Genomic DNA, 17,060 nt, shown 5'->3' on the forward strand with positions numbered 1-17,060 from the left:
CTCAACCTCACATCATCTGCTACAGCTTTACTCTCCTGGTCTTTCTTGTAGCAAAGTCATCTACAACATCATCATATGACAACTGATTTGAGACCACATTTATGCTTATGATGGCAAGTCCACTGAGACGTTCTTGCATCATAGTAGATCTCAAGTAAGTTTTAATCAGTTTGAGCTTAGAGAAGCTTCTTTCAGCAGCAGCCACTGTAACAGGAAGAGTGGCAGAGATTCTCAAAGCAACCCACATGTTGGGGTAATTTTCTGCCAGCTTCTTCTCATGCAGGAAGGTCAAGAGTTCCATGTTTGTCACATTCTTTGATGGCAAAGGTGGAAAATTCTGCATTTCCTTTGCAAGTTCTGTGCCATCAATGTCCGGCTGGCTGTCATGGGTCAGAGCAGTACTTAAGATTTGACACTGCTGTAGCAGGTCTTCTTCTTCCAAGTTGGGGAAATTGAGAAGTACACCAAACTTGTTATTTACCTCTCAAAGATTCTGAAATCTCTCATCAAGTGAGGAGATGGCAGTATCCACAACCACATTAAAAAATGTGGTTTCCATTTTTTGCAGTGCATCTTGTATGGGCTCACCTGGGCATCATCAAAGTGCCTTTTTGTGGTTCTCAACCGCTTTTGTTTGAGTTCAGCCTCCACATTCATCTCGTCACACATCTTCTTTGCCGTTGTCTGTGCATCAGAAAATCCAGTGTTTCTTTAACTGGCGAGGGTATCTCTGGTTTTCTTCAGCAAGTCGACAGCCACATCAAGCTGCACAGAGGGTGACTGCATCAGTTTACTGACATACTGGATCTTGCTGAGAACGTCATACCATATGGCTGTACAAATGCAGAAGCAATAGGATCCAATCTCCTCAGCCAAAGACTGGGCTTCAACTCTCACCACAGGGTCTGCAGTCGTTTCCCTCACCTCCAGAAGAGCCTCTCTGACTTGCCCAGTCTGATACCTTACTGCCTCAATGCTTTTTATCCTGCTTTCCCATCTGGTCTCAGCCCATGATTTCAGAGTGATTCTGACATATTTCAAGAGGACATCCCACCTATGGGTGGAGGCTGAGAAGAGCTTGAATAACTTTGTTAAATGCCCAAAGTAGCCAAGAGCATCTGGTGAGCTTTTTGCAGCATCAGCTACTACCAGATTGAAAGTGTGGGCACCACACGGGACAAAAAAAGCTCTTGAGTTCAGCTGAAGCAACCTTGCCTGAACGCCTTTATTTTTCCCCTTCATGTTGGTGCCGTTGTCATAGGACTGGCCTCTGCAGTCCTCAAATGGGATGTTAAGTTCCTCTAGCCTTTTTAGGATTAGAGATGATAAATGTTCTCCTGTTGACACCTCTACAACAAGAAAGCCCAAGAAATGCTCTTTAACTTGAGGTATGTCTTCTTGTGACACTATCCTGACTATGACAGAGAGCTGTTCCTTATGACTCAGATCAGGGGTGCAATCTAAAATGATGGAGAAATACTTAGATGTTTTGATCTCTTTCACAATGTTTTCTATTATTGTAGAACTGATGGAGTCTATCAGTTCATTTTGGATTGTTTTGCCCAGATAATGTACATGACTGCCAGCTCCACTTTCCACCCTACTGACATGCTGCTTCATCACTGGATCAAATTTGGCCATAAGCTCCACCTCTTTCAGAAAATTTCCATTGTCTGGTTTATTTAGTGTGTCATGGGACCCCCTAAAAGCCATGTTTCTTTCAGCTAAGGACTGGATTATTGCCACCAATCGATGTAGAACGTCACGCCACCTTTTTCTCTCAGCCTCAGCGAGTGCCATCTCTTGTTTGTCTATTGTGAGCCCTTTCGCAAAACGGACTTCCAAGTCCTTCCATGTTGCCATGTGAGCATTATGCTCATGGCTATCCTCATGGACCTTGAGCAAGTGACTTGCATTTTTCCAGTCCTTTAGTCCTTCCCTATTCAGTTTAAAATCTCTTTTGGAAAAGATTTTGCAGCAGAAGCAGTGCAAGCTGTCATCTTTTACAGAGTACATAAGCCAGCTTCTTCTGACTTTTTCTCCATTGACTAAGAGTCTGTTAAAATACTCATGTTGACAACTTCGTCCGTCCTTTTGTTTAGGGAATGTGAAGCTGTTTTCAATTTGAAATGGACCTCTGTGAACCAACTCTGTTCGTACTGTATCAGTTACAGGAGATGGCCAGTCAGCAGCTTCTACTAGAGCAGCAGGAGGAGTGGAGGCGACAGGAGGAGTTAGCCGAGTTAGCCGCCGAGCTAACAGCGGAGTTAGCCGCTGAGCTAGCAACCGAGTTAGCCGCGATCGGGGAACATAGGACCCGGGGAACATAGGTACGCTCCCCTATGAACACACTTTAGACAATATGAACTGTAACACAACATACAGCTAGGCTTACAACTATAATAAAAGGGTGGAAAAGGAATAGCATTTTGACTGACTATTACAAGCTAAGAAAACGTTTACTAACCAGATGTCAATAAAAATGTAAACACATTTTATATTATAAAAATATCATAAATATGAAACTATATAGGCTATTTCTGCACACGTCACTAAATAAGCTGGGACTTTTCTATACAGCAATTCCCGGTGAAATATGGTTTATATGTGAATGTTGAATAAACGTATCTATGTCCGGTAAAAAAAAAAACGTTCACTTTTCAACCAATTTTCAATGTCTTTTCACCGGTTACCATAGACGTCTTTTAGACCAAAATGTGCTTGCTGGGAAGTAAGGTGGGAGTAATTACATTACTATTTTCCATAAGAACTTAGGCTCTTCCATAACATTAACTGGCGTTCAAATCAACAGTTAACGCTAGCTATTTATTGATTAGCAAACCATGTTATGCTAATAGTTAATGTTATCGTCGGGGGGGGGGGGGGGGGGGGGGGGGGGGGTGTGAGTATTAAAGTGGTCGAAATGGTAAACTATATTAAATGCTGATTAATGTTCTTATCAATTACAGTAAAAGTGTTGAGATGATTCACTTGTTAGATAATAATCCTCAAGAAAGATTTTAAGGACTTTATGTAGCTCAGGAAACACTTTTTAGTTGATTCAAAATCTTTGTTTGGTGATAAATATTATTCACTGGACTAGTGTGATAATTTTAAGTCTGTCATGCATAGGCTTTCATAAAATTTCATACAATTACTGTTAAAATGTTTGTTCTCATAATTGACCTTGTTATCTTTTGTGGTGTCTTCTTTTTTTAGTAGCACAAGATCCAACAATGTCCAAGACCTACTTGCTGCTGCCCACATTGAAGACCTTGTGTTAAGGTGAGAATAAAACTTTTGTCAGTGCAGTACGAGAATGTGGAGGGCCCCAAAATGACTGAATACGCCCCAAAAGTTGTACTTAAATACAATACTTGAATAAATGTACTTATGCATTATGCTAAGAGTGTTTGTCAGAGTTTTAGTCTACTACTAGTTTTATACCATCCAGTACATATATATGTGTATGTATATATATATATATTTCTCATATGTACCTCTAAGTGAGAAAATAGAGGCTTGTTGTATTCAATTAGATGCAATCTCATAGTTATAAAATAAAAGGTTGTAATTAAAAAATAAATGCATAATGATACATACAGTACATTTAGTTTTTAAATCCAAGCAGGTCTCACATGTAATTAACACACATGAATAGCTAAATATCACATATATTGTGGAGGTAAAATAGAGTCTTTTCCACAGTGATTGCTACTGAAACAACATCTACTGTGTGTGGACAGATTGATCAGGTCCACTGTTTGTGGGACTGTGACAAGAGCAAACTGCTTATCCTTGGTGGGTGCAGCATTGAGTGTTACAGCTTACAAATGGCAGCTCTGTAGGTGGAGGATATTATCACCCACACAAACACACACCACAAACATCTACAAGTAGTTTTGAAAAAAAGCAGCTCATTGAAAGTAATGAGGCGGTGTGTATCAGGTGGTTTTCACTGGAAGTCCAGGATCAAGGCTAGGATTTATGAATGCTTCCTTTACAGACACCAACACTTAATAAACAGATATATGAGTCAATGAATGAGTCTGTTTTTGCTTTTAAAATAAATGATAAACTGTCTCTATTGATAACAGCAGTACACATGCTCAGATGCTCAGATACGGCTGCTACTGTGTGAGGAGTGATTTCAAGTTCTACTGCTCACATCTTACATACATACACATGCTGTCGGAACTATTTCTTGATAGAAGTGTAGCTGTTGTTAAATATGAGCTGCTGCAGTATTAAAGCAATAGTTTGACACTGTAAAAAAAATGCTAATTTGTTTTCTTCCAGGGAATTAAATGAAAATATTTTTGCCACTTTTGTATTGGACAGTTTCACATTCACATCATAGGAAATAGTCTGACATACAGTTTGACCCATGTAAAAACTTAACTGTTGTCACACCATAAAAAAACGTCATTATTGTTCAACAGTGATTTGTCAAAGTTTTATAAAGCACAGATCTGATCTCAAAGAAATATGTGAAATGAGCACAACCTCTGAGCACAGGCACGTGCACACTGCACACATAGGGCCCTAGGGGTGCTTGAGCCCCTGCCCTTTTTGCCTCGTATTAAAAAGTGCCCTGTGTGTGTGTGTGTGTGTGTGTGTGTGTGTGTGTTTTAAATAACATTAATTCATTCCTGTTAGGGGAAAAAAAACAAAAACAAACGGCGGTACAAAAACTCCACAGTATTTTACCGTACCCATTTTCTTGTAATACGGGATTGTTGTGTGTTGAGCCTGCTGCTCCTCTGTCTGTTGAGGCTCCGCTCTGTCACAGAGCCGCCAGAGAGAGAGAGAGAGAGAGAGATGCTCCATGGATAACTGAGGAGACGTGACAGTGGAGCAACTTGAACCTGTGAGTTATGGTCTAACTAGTCTCCGTCCACTTATTCAACGTGCTTAAATATGGGTAATATTTCAATAAAACGCTCTATTTTAGTCAATGTGTCAGCTTCTTTTTTTGCCGGACGTCAATTGAGCACAGAGCAGATCGTGCGGGACAGGAAATTGTGTACAAAATACAAAATAAAACACCGGGTTAACTTTCAAAATAAAATGCACCGTGTTTGCGGCGGATCATTTTTCCCAAACTACAGGTCTGAAGTACTGGTCCGAGGTTTAGATATAAAGTTTATTGTGACTTTGATAATGTGAATAAACTCATGTTGACAATAATTTGTTGACACAAAAGAAAGAGCAAATGCATCACTTTCACCTACACAGGACACACAGCTAAGTAGTTAGCTTTCTATTAGCACTTTATTTTTTAATTTTACATTAATTTCCATATTGTGTAAAGGACCGGAAACATTTTTTGGTGTGCGCTCTGCACGCACACATGCTGCCCTTTTTTGAGTTTGAGCCCCTGCCCCTCTATAATCATGTGCACGTCCCTGTCTGAGCACATGTCATTTTAACACATTACATGCCACCACTAAGTCATGTGGTGTTAAGAGGTCACAACAGTTTTACTTTGTTTTTGCGAATTTCTGTCCAGTTTAAATCCTTTCAGTTTGTTTTTAGTAGGCATAGTAGTTTGTTTTAGTAGGCATATTTTGATATTTTGTTTGTCTTGGACAGATCCAGGCTACCCAGAGGTCCATTCCAATAATGAAGTGTTGTTATTTGGACAGTCTCCAATGGTGGCTTTGTACAGGAACAGATGCCAATGCAACTCACCTATCTCTGCCAGAGAAGACCACCCAAGTTTTTATATAGAACACAATGGTGAGTACCATAACTATACACATAAATCCATTAGCTGATCTGCTAGCTAGATCTGATATAAAAAGATTATTATAGGAACTGTTTCTCTATACAGGGCTGGAGAGTGACATAGGTAGTACTATGGATATACTAACCTTTGACACAAAACTATCAAAAGCAGTTATTTTACATAAAAACTGCGTGTAAGAACAACACTGACTTGAGCCACGCAACGAAAAGTCTGCATGATGGTCTATCTGACAACATCTTATTATTGATCAGAGTTAGCTAATCAAAGTCTATAAACTGCTTTGGTCAAACACATTTTAAGCAGTCTGTATCAAATATGTGCCATAAGTGGGTCCCCAACTGTAGTAAGAGAAACAAGGCCTGTCATCTTACACAAAGACATATTGACCAAAATATTGGACTTTACCTGTAATTTTATATCAATATCAGCCCTGTGCATTGCCAAAATTAAACAACAGTCTAAGCCCCCCCCCACACACACACACACACACACACACACACACACAAACACATGTGCGTTACCTTGTCGGTGAGTGATGGTTGTCACTAGGGTTGCTGATTGCATCATAAGTGCAGAGCAGGCTAGAGGTCCATGAAGCATCACTTTATCTCCTCAAGGCTGATACGGTGGCTTTTGACAGGTTGTCCTACCCCCCCATCCCCTCCTCCCATCCCCTCCCCAACAAGCCTCTAATCAGATCAGAGCCAGTCAAGGTTGGGCTGTGGTGTGGGTGGGTGGGTTGTTGGTGATGGGAGAGTTGGGGGTGGTGGTATTTTTAAGGATGGATTTCTTACATAAGAGTGCAGGACCTGAGCCTCACTATCTGCTGTGGGAGATAGCTATCTTAGCAGGAGAACAGGTGAGTTATTATCAGTGTGAAGGGTGTTTATTTTCTTGGTGTGTTGGTGTTTCTGGTGCTCACCTTGGCACGCGGCATCGGACGCTGCCCTTCACAAATGCCAACCACTGCGAGATTGTGTTATCTGTACCAAATGTTCGACATCCTCTTTTCTCTGTGATAAAACACACTAATAGGACTCAAGCTGGATCTCAAATCTAAAGTAGGACCACTGCTGTGGTCTACTACTAATGTGGAGAATTAGTTCCCATTAGGGTTGCAAAGGGGTGGAAAGTTTCCGGTAAATTTCCATGGGAAGTTAAGCTGGGGAATTTTGGAAATATTCCAAATTGGAAACTTTCCATGGGAATTATGGGAATTTATGGGAATTTATGGCAACTGAGGGTAATTCAGTGGAAAGGTATCATCATTTGATTGATTAATTGGATAAAAAAAGTCCACCCCTTCATTAAAAAACATTATTTTAAGTTGACGATAAAAAAAGGTGCACAATGTCGCTTGATGTCCCTGAGCTGTTGAAGTTATATTAAATTATACAATAATTTATAATTTAATATTAAAAAAACAACTAAATGTTATTATTCTTAATGGTTTCACACACAACTCTGAAAAAATACAACAATGTGTCAGTGAATCTACACAACCCTGAGGGGGATGTGTCCAATGTATCGTGGTGGAGATACAACTCATAAAATCCAAAATATACAAGATGATTTTAAACTATTTATTGTTATTTACTTAGGTGCAAATGATATAACTAGTAACATCAAAGTTCCACTCCTGTCTGTTAAAGTGATATTTGCTGTATAAATTGTGGTTTATTTGGTTTTGACCAGTTTTATTTTTTCCTCCATAAGGCTAAATATAGCACTTACACATAAAAATATCCCTAAATATATTACCATATAATGTCATCAAAACCACAGGCTCAAAAGTCTGGCTTCAAGTTGTGTGATCTGGGCTCAAAAGTGTGGTCTAGGATTGTAGAAATCATCTGTGCATGTGATGGAGGAATGCACAGTGCATGTAGGGGGCGTGGCCTCAGTAGCCCTGCAGTAAACAGTATGCTATGTGAGCATATGATAGCATAGATATTCAACTGTACTGCATGACATCTGGTTGTTTTAGTCAGGATTATGCTAAAATATTATTTTACACAACTATATTTAAGTTCCCTAATAAGAACATACCTTCAGTTTAGTAAATTCCCAGTTTATTCCCGTTAATTCTCGTTAATTCCCGTTAATTCCCGTTAATTCCCGTTAATTCCCGTTAATTCCCATGGAAAGTTTCCAAGTTTGAAAATTCCCGGAATTTTGCAACTCTAGTTCCCATCTAGCTTGTCCATGTGGGCCCCACAAGGGTTCAATTTGGGCTGCAAATATGGGTCCCAAGTGGGTTTGTGCGCAGTTTCCATGTTTGCCCTAAGTGGGATCAGAATGGATCTTAAATGGGGCTGGATGGGCTAATTCTACATGGGCTTCACATGTGGGGCCCATGTTTCTGAAACAATATGGGGCCGCAAAATGTGCCCAGTTCAAGCCCATGCCCCCTCAGTACCCACGTAGCCCACATTTAACCCATGTGGGGCCCGCATGGACGTGTTGGCTGGGTTATCTCTGAAGGCATTTTCAAACCTGGGTTGTTTGGTTTGGTTTCAGGCCAGGCTCTGGTTCACTTTCGCCCTGTATTTTATACAACTGTTCTTACCCTTTGTGATCTTGATCCGGTCCCAAAAGAACTTTGGAAGAGTTGGTTTGCAATCTAACCCAACTACAAGGTGTTCTCTGCAAGTTTGAGCTAAATGGCTTCCATAGCCAGGTGTACTTTGCATACAGAGATGCTAATGAGCAAAATCAGCAGTTGTTGGTCCAGTAGTGGCTGTGGTTCAGGAAGGTAGAGAGGGTCGCTCACCAATTGGAAGATCGGCGAATCGATTCCAGGCTTCTCCAGTCCACGTGATGATGTGTCCTTGGGCAAGATACTTAACTCCAAATTCCTGAACAGTGTGTGAATGTTAGCCTTCAACTAATGAGCAGGATGGCACCATCTGTGGTAGCCGCTGCCATCAGTGTGTGAATGTGTGAATATGCAGGTCAAAAAGACTAGAAAAGTGTCATAAGTACAGTGTATTGACCATTTAGTCCTAGTCCAAGTAGCATCTTCCACATCTGAGAACCTTAAAGTACAATGCCACCAATGGACAACATCTGCTGTTGTATTAATGTATTTACTTTGCAAAATATTGCAAGGTAAGCCAAAGCATACTTTGAGGGAATTCACAGTATGTTTTGCAATATTTTGCATTCTCTCACAACGTTTTTCTTCTTCCATCCCATCTGAACCATATATCTGTTTCTGCTCAGCTGCCCCAGGATGAATCATCTCCTTGAATTCTACTTTAAACTGGACCTACTGCTAAATATGCATGGTTATCTAATTAAAGACAGGGAACTTAGATGAATTCTTAGATCAAGAGCTCTCTCCAGAGGAAAGCAGTACAGTAATCTGCACGATGCTGTCAGCTTCATTCTTTTTAATGTGATTTATTGGGCTTTTTTGCTTTTATTGGACAGTTGGTGGCAGAGAGGCAACAGGAAACAAGGGGATAGAGAAAGGAGTATGACATGTGACAAAGGTCCCTTGTTGGGTATAGGGCATGGCCTGTAACCACTCGGCTATGAGGGAGCTCTGTTGACTTCATTCTTGACCAGATACTGTACTCAGGGCAGCTGCACAGATGTAAATGAACGTATTTTAAATATAGAGAGTGTGGCCTACGTGTATGAAGAAGGATGTCCAGTTGATTATGTGAGAGTTGGATCTCAGAGGAGTTTCACTGAGAAAACATGGGAATGTAAAAGTATTGTGAGTTAACTGTGTTAAAAATACATGAAAAAAAAATTAATTAATTAATAATTCTGCCTATTGTAAGGACCGCAGCAATAGATCGCCATGTTTGACCCAATGAATTACAAATCTGATTATATTTTGCATCACAGTCATATTTCAAAGTGTCAGTGGATTTTGTACACTATGAAAATCAACTTGCAGACAGATGTTTACTGTGATCACTCAGGTAATCGATCACAGCCAACATCTGCCACTGCATTATTATTATATGGCGATGCAACAATTCTTTTGAGAGCTGTGATTGCTCGTTGAAGGCAGCTGACAGAAGGAACTCACAGTGTAGACCGAGGAGGGAACGCTGAGTCGTTACAGCCACATCAGCTGATCTCTCTGAGTGACAGCTTCACAGCTCCACATTAAAATGATACAGAGGTCTGCTCTATACATCTACTGCCATTACTGCTGTGATACAATACTTTACAAGCTACACTGCATCACCAACAAATCATTGCTTCACACGTTATTCAATTTAAGCTGTTGCTGCTGCTAACTGATCTTTTTACTGTGAAGCACTATTTACTTGCTAACAGCATCACAAATGGAATTATATCACTATTACTTTGAATAAGAGATGGATTTCAGATCAGATAATAAAGCTGCATTGAACAGAGCCACTGATTTTAGATTTATTGTATTTCTCAGATGCTTAACTATGATTTTCTTTCTATATTTTTCTAATGTGATTTTGGGTTTATTTGCTACTTGGTGTTAGTTTACATTGTGCATGTAATAACCTACATATGGTTCAGATTTATATTCTGATTTCAGTATTTTATTCATGATATATTTACATTTATGTCATAAATAAGTAAATAAATGAAGGATTCAGAATACATCTAAATGGATTCATGTTGGAAAATTCAGTTTAGAGACAATGTAAGTGAACATTTAACAGAATATAAAATATGTAAAATTAAAATTCATTAAAAAAAAAACAACTACAATCTAATGGAGGTGGTGGTTTGGGGAACATGGGCTCATGGCCTCAGTGTTTTTTAAAATGCTGGCTCTGCCTTTATTAGTGACTCAACTGAAATTAGATTTTTTTTTTCATATTGATTATTATTTACTGTCTGAAACACAGATTCTGAATCCAGTGCTTTTTGACAGCTGATGATCACATTTTGGAATGTTCCAACCAGAGAATACTTCCACAGGAGCACACAGCTGTTACTTCAATTTGACAAAATAAAGGTAAAATAAAAACTAAAAAATGATTAAAAAAGAAACATGGGACATTGATTATATATGACTGTAGTACAGTGTGGTGATTCAAAAATAGAGTAGAATAGAATAGAATAGCATAGGATAGGATAGAATAGGGGTGTGAGTTCAGGTCACTGATAAATATATCACAAAAACCTAAAAGCACACTCCATCACGTCATTGTATCTAAGAAAAAAACAAACAGCTGCGTTTAATGACGTTATTTTGCCTTCGTTCATTCACTTAGCAACAACTACTGTGTCAGCACCACTGCTTGTTATTTTAACAATGACCCTGTTTAGGTTGAGGGAACACATCGCGTCACTTGTGTCTCTCTTATGGAACAATTCTGACCTCAGATCTGCGAATTGTTGAAAACGCCTTGAGCTGATTCTGCAGAGCTCAAATCTGACGAGTTGTTTGAAGAATATTTTGTACCTCACGACAAAAACACACAAACATGCACGTATGTCTATGTTGAACTTAAATTTAAGCTGATGTGTGATTTTGAAGGAATGTGCCAGTTAGTACAATAAATAATAATACAATGTAGATCATCTGTAGTTAATATAATCTCTATAATCTATATAATTCCACCCAATTAACAGTTGTCTATAGATCATTTGTGTGCATTCAATTTAATATTAAAACTTAATAACATTCTTTTCTGTACATGAAGAGACTGCACTGTGTACTAAGGGGACCCCCCTCCACCCCCCACCCATCCCTACCCCCCTCCTCCTCCTGCACCGTACAAACACGCATTAGTGTGGTTGTGGCCTACTGTATTTACGTCAGTCGGGACACAAGTCAAGGCCAGAACTGGCTGTGCAGCTCTGCCTAAACTCTTCCACTCTGGCTCATGTTTGCAGAGCGTGCGGTCCACCACGCTCCTGAAGCGTGCCTTCAACAGGTGTGGTCCTCCTTCCCTCTGTGTACCCCCCTCCCCAACCCCCCACCTCTAGCACCCCTCCTCCTTCCACCCTCTCCCTCTCATCTCTCTCCCCTTGACTCTGACACTCTAGGACCTAAACACTGATAATGGGACAACAGCCCTGCCATTCCTCATCCCTCGCCAACGGACACACTTCCAGAGGGGGGAGGGGGGGTAACCTTGTTCCCTCACATTTCTCTGGTGCCTCTGTTGCCATTTCCTCTGCTGCTTCTTAGAGCGCCGTCTCCCTCTGACTCTGTATGTCTCCCACCACTCAGTTTTAATTGCGAGTGCATGACATAGCCATACAAATAAATTTCCACTTTGCGATTATCGCCAACTGATATAACACCACAGTGTTACAGCTTGCACATTCGCTGTTTTACACAAAGGAAGATCTCTCAAGTGTGGTGAAGCACCTCCACCAATCCAAGGCCTTGGAATTGGAACAAAAACCAGGGTTACAGCTGTGGAAGTAAATTTGTAAATGTGGGTGCAAGTCACAACCACAATGAATTAATGAGCTGTTACAAGAGACAACAATATTGAGGTGATCAGAGGAGTAAAACAGGGCTGAGAGGTATGGAAGAAAAAGAGTGTCAAAATACCAATTTACACAGCTGAAATAAACCAGAAAGAAAGAAAGGAAAATATATTATTACACATATTAAAAAAGTAACCATACTGAAATAACCAAAAATGCCAAAATTGAAACACTTTACTGTATTTCAAAACTTTTATTAATTATTTACAACAGATTGAATTACCCTCTAATACATTTCATTCACTGTTTAAAATGTCTGGATTTCAATATAATACATTGTACTTAGATATTAATGCAATGCTTAAAGTGTGTTTTTCTTCTTGTTTCCTTCACTTGGATGTTTGGGCTTCACTGTACAGAATGATGCATGTGCAGAGTTTGACTCTAAAGTACTTTTTTACATTCAGCTGTTGAAAACATATAGCCTGTGGACCAGAATTGGCCACCAATGGGTCCAATCTGACCTACTGGGTAACTTTACAAAATAATTCCAATAGCTCAATAAAATGCACTGCTATGGTCTATTATAGTAAAGTATATTATATATTATTTATAGGTTATTATGCAGTGGTTTTACTGGTCCAGCCCACTTGAAATTAGATTGTGCTATATGTGACCCCTGAACTAAAATGACACCCCTGGTTTAAAGTTTCTCTGAGATGAATGGAAATAATGATGATGCATGATTTGTGACATCACAACTTTGGATTAAATTGTATCCAGTATACAACTAACGCAAATGTGATGTGGAAACTTGACAGTTCCAGTACACACAGGCTAAGAATGGACCTCACAGTGACACTTCAGTGTTAAACTTTCAGATTTTTCCTTGAGAGAGATGATGTAATAAGTTAGCTGAACTGCTTTTTATTTTTTTTTTAAGTCAAACAGAATACTTAATGTCTTAACTCTACATAACAGCTCATCAAATCACTGCATTCAACTGTGAAGTAGGTTTCAAGGATCCTCAAGGAGCCACTTGCACAATTCTTGGGAGAAGAAGAACTATAGTAATGTCAGAGTCCTCATAACACATTTCAGTAGTTTAAGCAACACGACATAAGGTCAAAATTAAAATCGGTAGTAGAACTTAAGATAAACATATGCAAGGACACCTGAAAGGAAATGAAATGTACACACACAAACACACAGCATCCCACTGTTGTAGAGAGTACACATGGAATTATGTTGCTATTTATTACATTTAATGAGTCAGTCTTGATTGTCACATCTTCTTTGAGGTTGTCTTGGTGTTTTCTTACAGTGGTTTCCTCTGAAGTCCAAACTCATGGAGTGATCAAGATGTGTTTGAACAAGGAGCAGCAGATTGTTAACACCTAAAGGTCCTGGTATACTCCAAAAGTGGACAGTAGACAGCTACAAGCATGCAGCCCTAGCTCAAATGATCTGTTTGTTTAGCCACAAGGGTCTGCTAGAAGTAAATGTCCCCTTTTATCAAAATCCACGAGTACATCCGTGTGCAGCTCTAAAGAGCAGGATATAGACTCCTGTTCATATTAAACGGGATGTTTGCACACACTCATGCACTCATAAATGTTGGCCTGTACATGGACGGTCATGGACGGTCATGTTCAGATGACAACTTTTTTTTTTCCCCTACGATTTTTTTCTTTACATTTTTCAGTGTTTATCAGCAGTCAGTAGTAGAAACATGACAGGAAACAAGAGAACGAGAAGTGGAACAACATGAAACAAAGGTCCTGGCCGGACGTAATCCTGGAACATTGCGGTTCATGGTCGGCGCCTTAAAGGAATAGTTCAACCTTTTTGGAAATAATCTTATTTGCTTTCTGGCAGTGAGTTAAATGAGGAAATTGACACCACTTTCATATGTCAGTTAAATATGAAGCTGGAGCCAGGAGCTGGTTAGCTTAGCTCAGCATAAAGACTGGAAACAAGAGGAAACAGCTACTGTGACTTTGTCTAAAGGTAATCACTATAAAACTCACTAATTAACACATCATATATTGCCTGTTTAATCCTAAAATTGTAAAAAAAAAAAAAAAAAGGCTTATGTGCTGGACTATTTCTTAGGTATGAGCTTTAATTTACTGGAGTCTCTGCTGGTTGCCTGGCAACTGCTCAGAATTGAGATTCCATTTATGACCGTGGGACTTGAATGTGTAGACTATACGCCGCACCAACAACGTACGAGCACATCTGCTTGTCCGTGTCTGTCACCCCTCACAGCTACACAGATGCATACAGTATAAGAAATGTTTGACACACAGTCCAAGTTACATAAAGGTTCTTTGTAAAAATCCTTAAAGCAGCAAAAAATTTAAAAATTCCTTGAACCACATTTAACCAACCAAACAGAAATGTAACTTTTAGTCTTTATGTGTGTATTGAGTGTAGAATCACATACCGTGTTATCCATGGCTGCACAGGCATTAAGTTGATCCTATTCACACAAAAGTCTCGTGTACTGTACTGTAGATATTTATCGAGCTATCACAGCTTCATAGGTATTCACACAAATCTGGATAATGTGTATGTGAATAGTTAGTGACAGCATAATGACTGGGAGGGCACCTGGACCGACACATGCACTGCACTGCATTTGTTTGCATATAAGGAAGTCTTCATTGGAACAATTGTATTAGGAAAGAGCCTCATTTGGTTTTAATTCATTTCACATTTTGCCACTGTGTTTTGTAAGTCAATGCATTCCTCAGAATGAATCCTTCAGTGTTTTGCTCGTTCTTTAGTCTGATGTCCGCTGTTTTGTAAAGTCCTCTTTTATGACAGCTAATTACCAACCAGCCTTCTGTAGCCTTGGAAATGAATGTGATTCTGGCATAAATCTGCACTTGAACATCTGGTGTCTAGATAATAAAAATCCCTCAGCACCACGCTCATAATGCAATAAATTCATTTTCAACATAAATGATGATAAGACCTGCAATTATCTGGCGAGGGGAAGAGATTTAAATGACCCAAAAGGAGTTTTATTTTCCAGTTTTCAGATGTTATGAAATCTATGCAAACACTTTTAAGATCTCTCTCCAAATTCTCAGAGGGGTCTGTGGGTCAAGGATTATTTGAAAGGGGGTTTGGACAGAGTTTGGCTCTGTCTACAGCAATATTTGCACTGTAAGATGTCTGCAAACTTGGATTTCTTCAAACCGTAAATTCATATTAACAGATGCTATTAGACAGGTGTGTAAACATATATTTATTAACTTCAGTTTGGCTTCTACATCAATCATTAACTATAGTGGGTGTATCAAAGCCTGATATGTCCTATTCCTCTGTGCTGTAGAGCTTCATTGCCATTTTAAAATGATTTAAAACACATGGTACAAAATATTGTAATGGATTACATGCTCCGTCATGACCATGCCTTCATTACCATGACCACACACTGTAGTTTATTTCGACTCAATCCCATACATACCATCCTGTTGCTAGAAATATTCATTAGAACACCCAATATAGATTAATCAACAGTGGAAAATGGGCCCTGAAAAAAAACAGTGACCAGCTGTTTAACCCTTATACACTGTTCATATTGTATTGTATGCAGTATGTTCAATTTTTACCTAAGAATCTCCCCATAAAAATGTTTATACCAAATTCTGAACAGAATGATCAATAATTATAATAATGAGTTGAGTGTATTTTTTAGCTTTTACATCACTCATTTTTGGAGAAAAAACAGCTCCTATCACACAATATCATGTCCTATTTGACCTAAGACATGAAAATAGAACCTAGCAATAATGATGGAAATGTATTTTATAACTTTATGGAAGTGTGGGGTTTATTGTAGAACCATTAGAGCCATCAGTCTTCACTGCTACATCATAAAAATAAATCCTCATAACTACTATCTTATTAAAACTATGAACTATTCATTTCACTAAAACACATGGACATAGATACAGAGATAATTTGACCCAGAACAGCCTCAATAGACAAACATTATTAACACCTAAACAAAAGTATAACAGTCTAAAATATTTTCATTTTTGTGCATTTTGGGTCACTTTAGGAAAAGTCATCAAATTTCAAAGTAAAAGACATTTGGGGTGTTTTTACAAAATTGGCCCCAAATAGTAATTAAGGGTTAATGAAGTTTTTGAGCATTTTTAAAATGAATCTGTATATTTGTGAGCTATTTTTGTAAGATGTATGTCTTCAGTAGGCAGTGACATACTAGCAATAATACTTCTGAATTCACTACTCATACAACCACACTGTACAACAATTAACTAGACACAAAAGGAGAGAGTCACTCAAACATCAAATTCTATGGTGAATTTGATGATTATAGTTTGTAAAGTTTGGTGAGGTGCACAAAATAGCAGAAACACCTTTTTAAATGTTTTTTTTATCCCACCACATCCTTGAAAACTAGCACAACTGAACCCAAACACAAACAGCTAGTAGTAACATCAACAACAGCCCGTAAGAAATATTACGAGATGTTCTCAGGGTTGCATGTATTGTGATGAATTAGAATTCAGCTAGATAGAAGGAATTTAATTTCATATACATGTATTGAGTCCTCTGAGGTTTTTTGGGATTTTTTGGGATTTAGCGAAAGAAAATGAAACCTTGGGCTGAGAATCTTGGGGAAAAAAACTTGAACATGGTTGGTTTTTGGTCTGTTCAGGATTGTTAGTTCTTATTCGGATATTTAGACATGGAACCAATTTCCTTGCAAGCTTTTAGACCCATTCTTTGAATTGGAGGCAATGTGACGGTTTTGAACTATTTCTTAAAATTTGTTGGACTTCAGTATTTTTTGTGATCCACGGTATTTCAATATGTTTTAGGACCATATTCATCTATTTTATATATTTATCTGAAAATGTGTTTTTCA

Source organism: Scomber japonicus, chromosome 9 (assembly GCF_027409825.1).
Source record: "Scomber japonicus isolate fScoJap1 chromosome 9, fScoJap1.pri, whole genome shotgun sequence".
Classification (NCBI taxonomy): domain Eukaryota; kingdom Metazoa; phylum Chordata; class Actinopteri; order Scombriformes; family Scombridae; genus Scomber; species Scomber japonicus.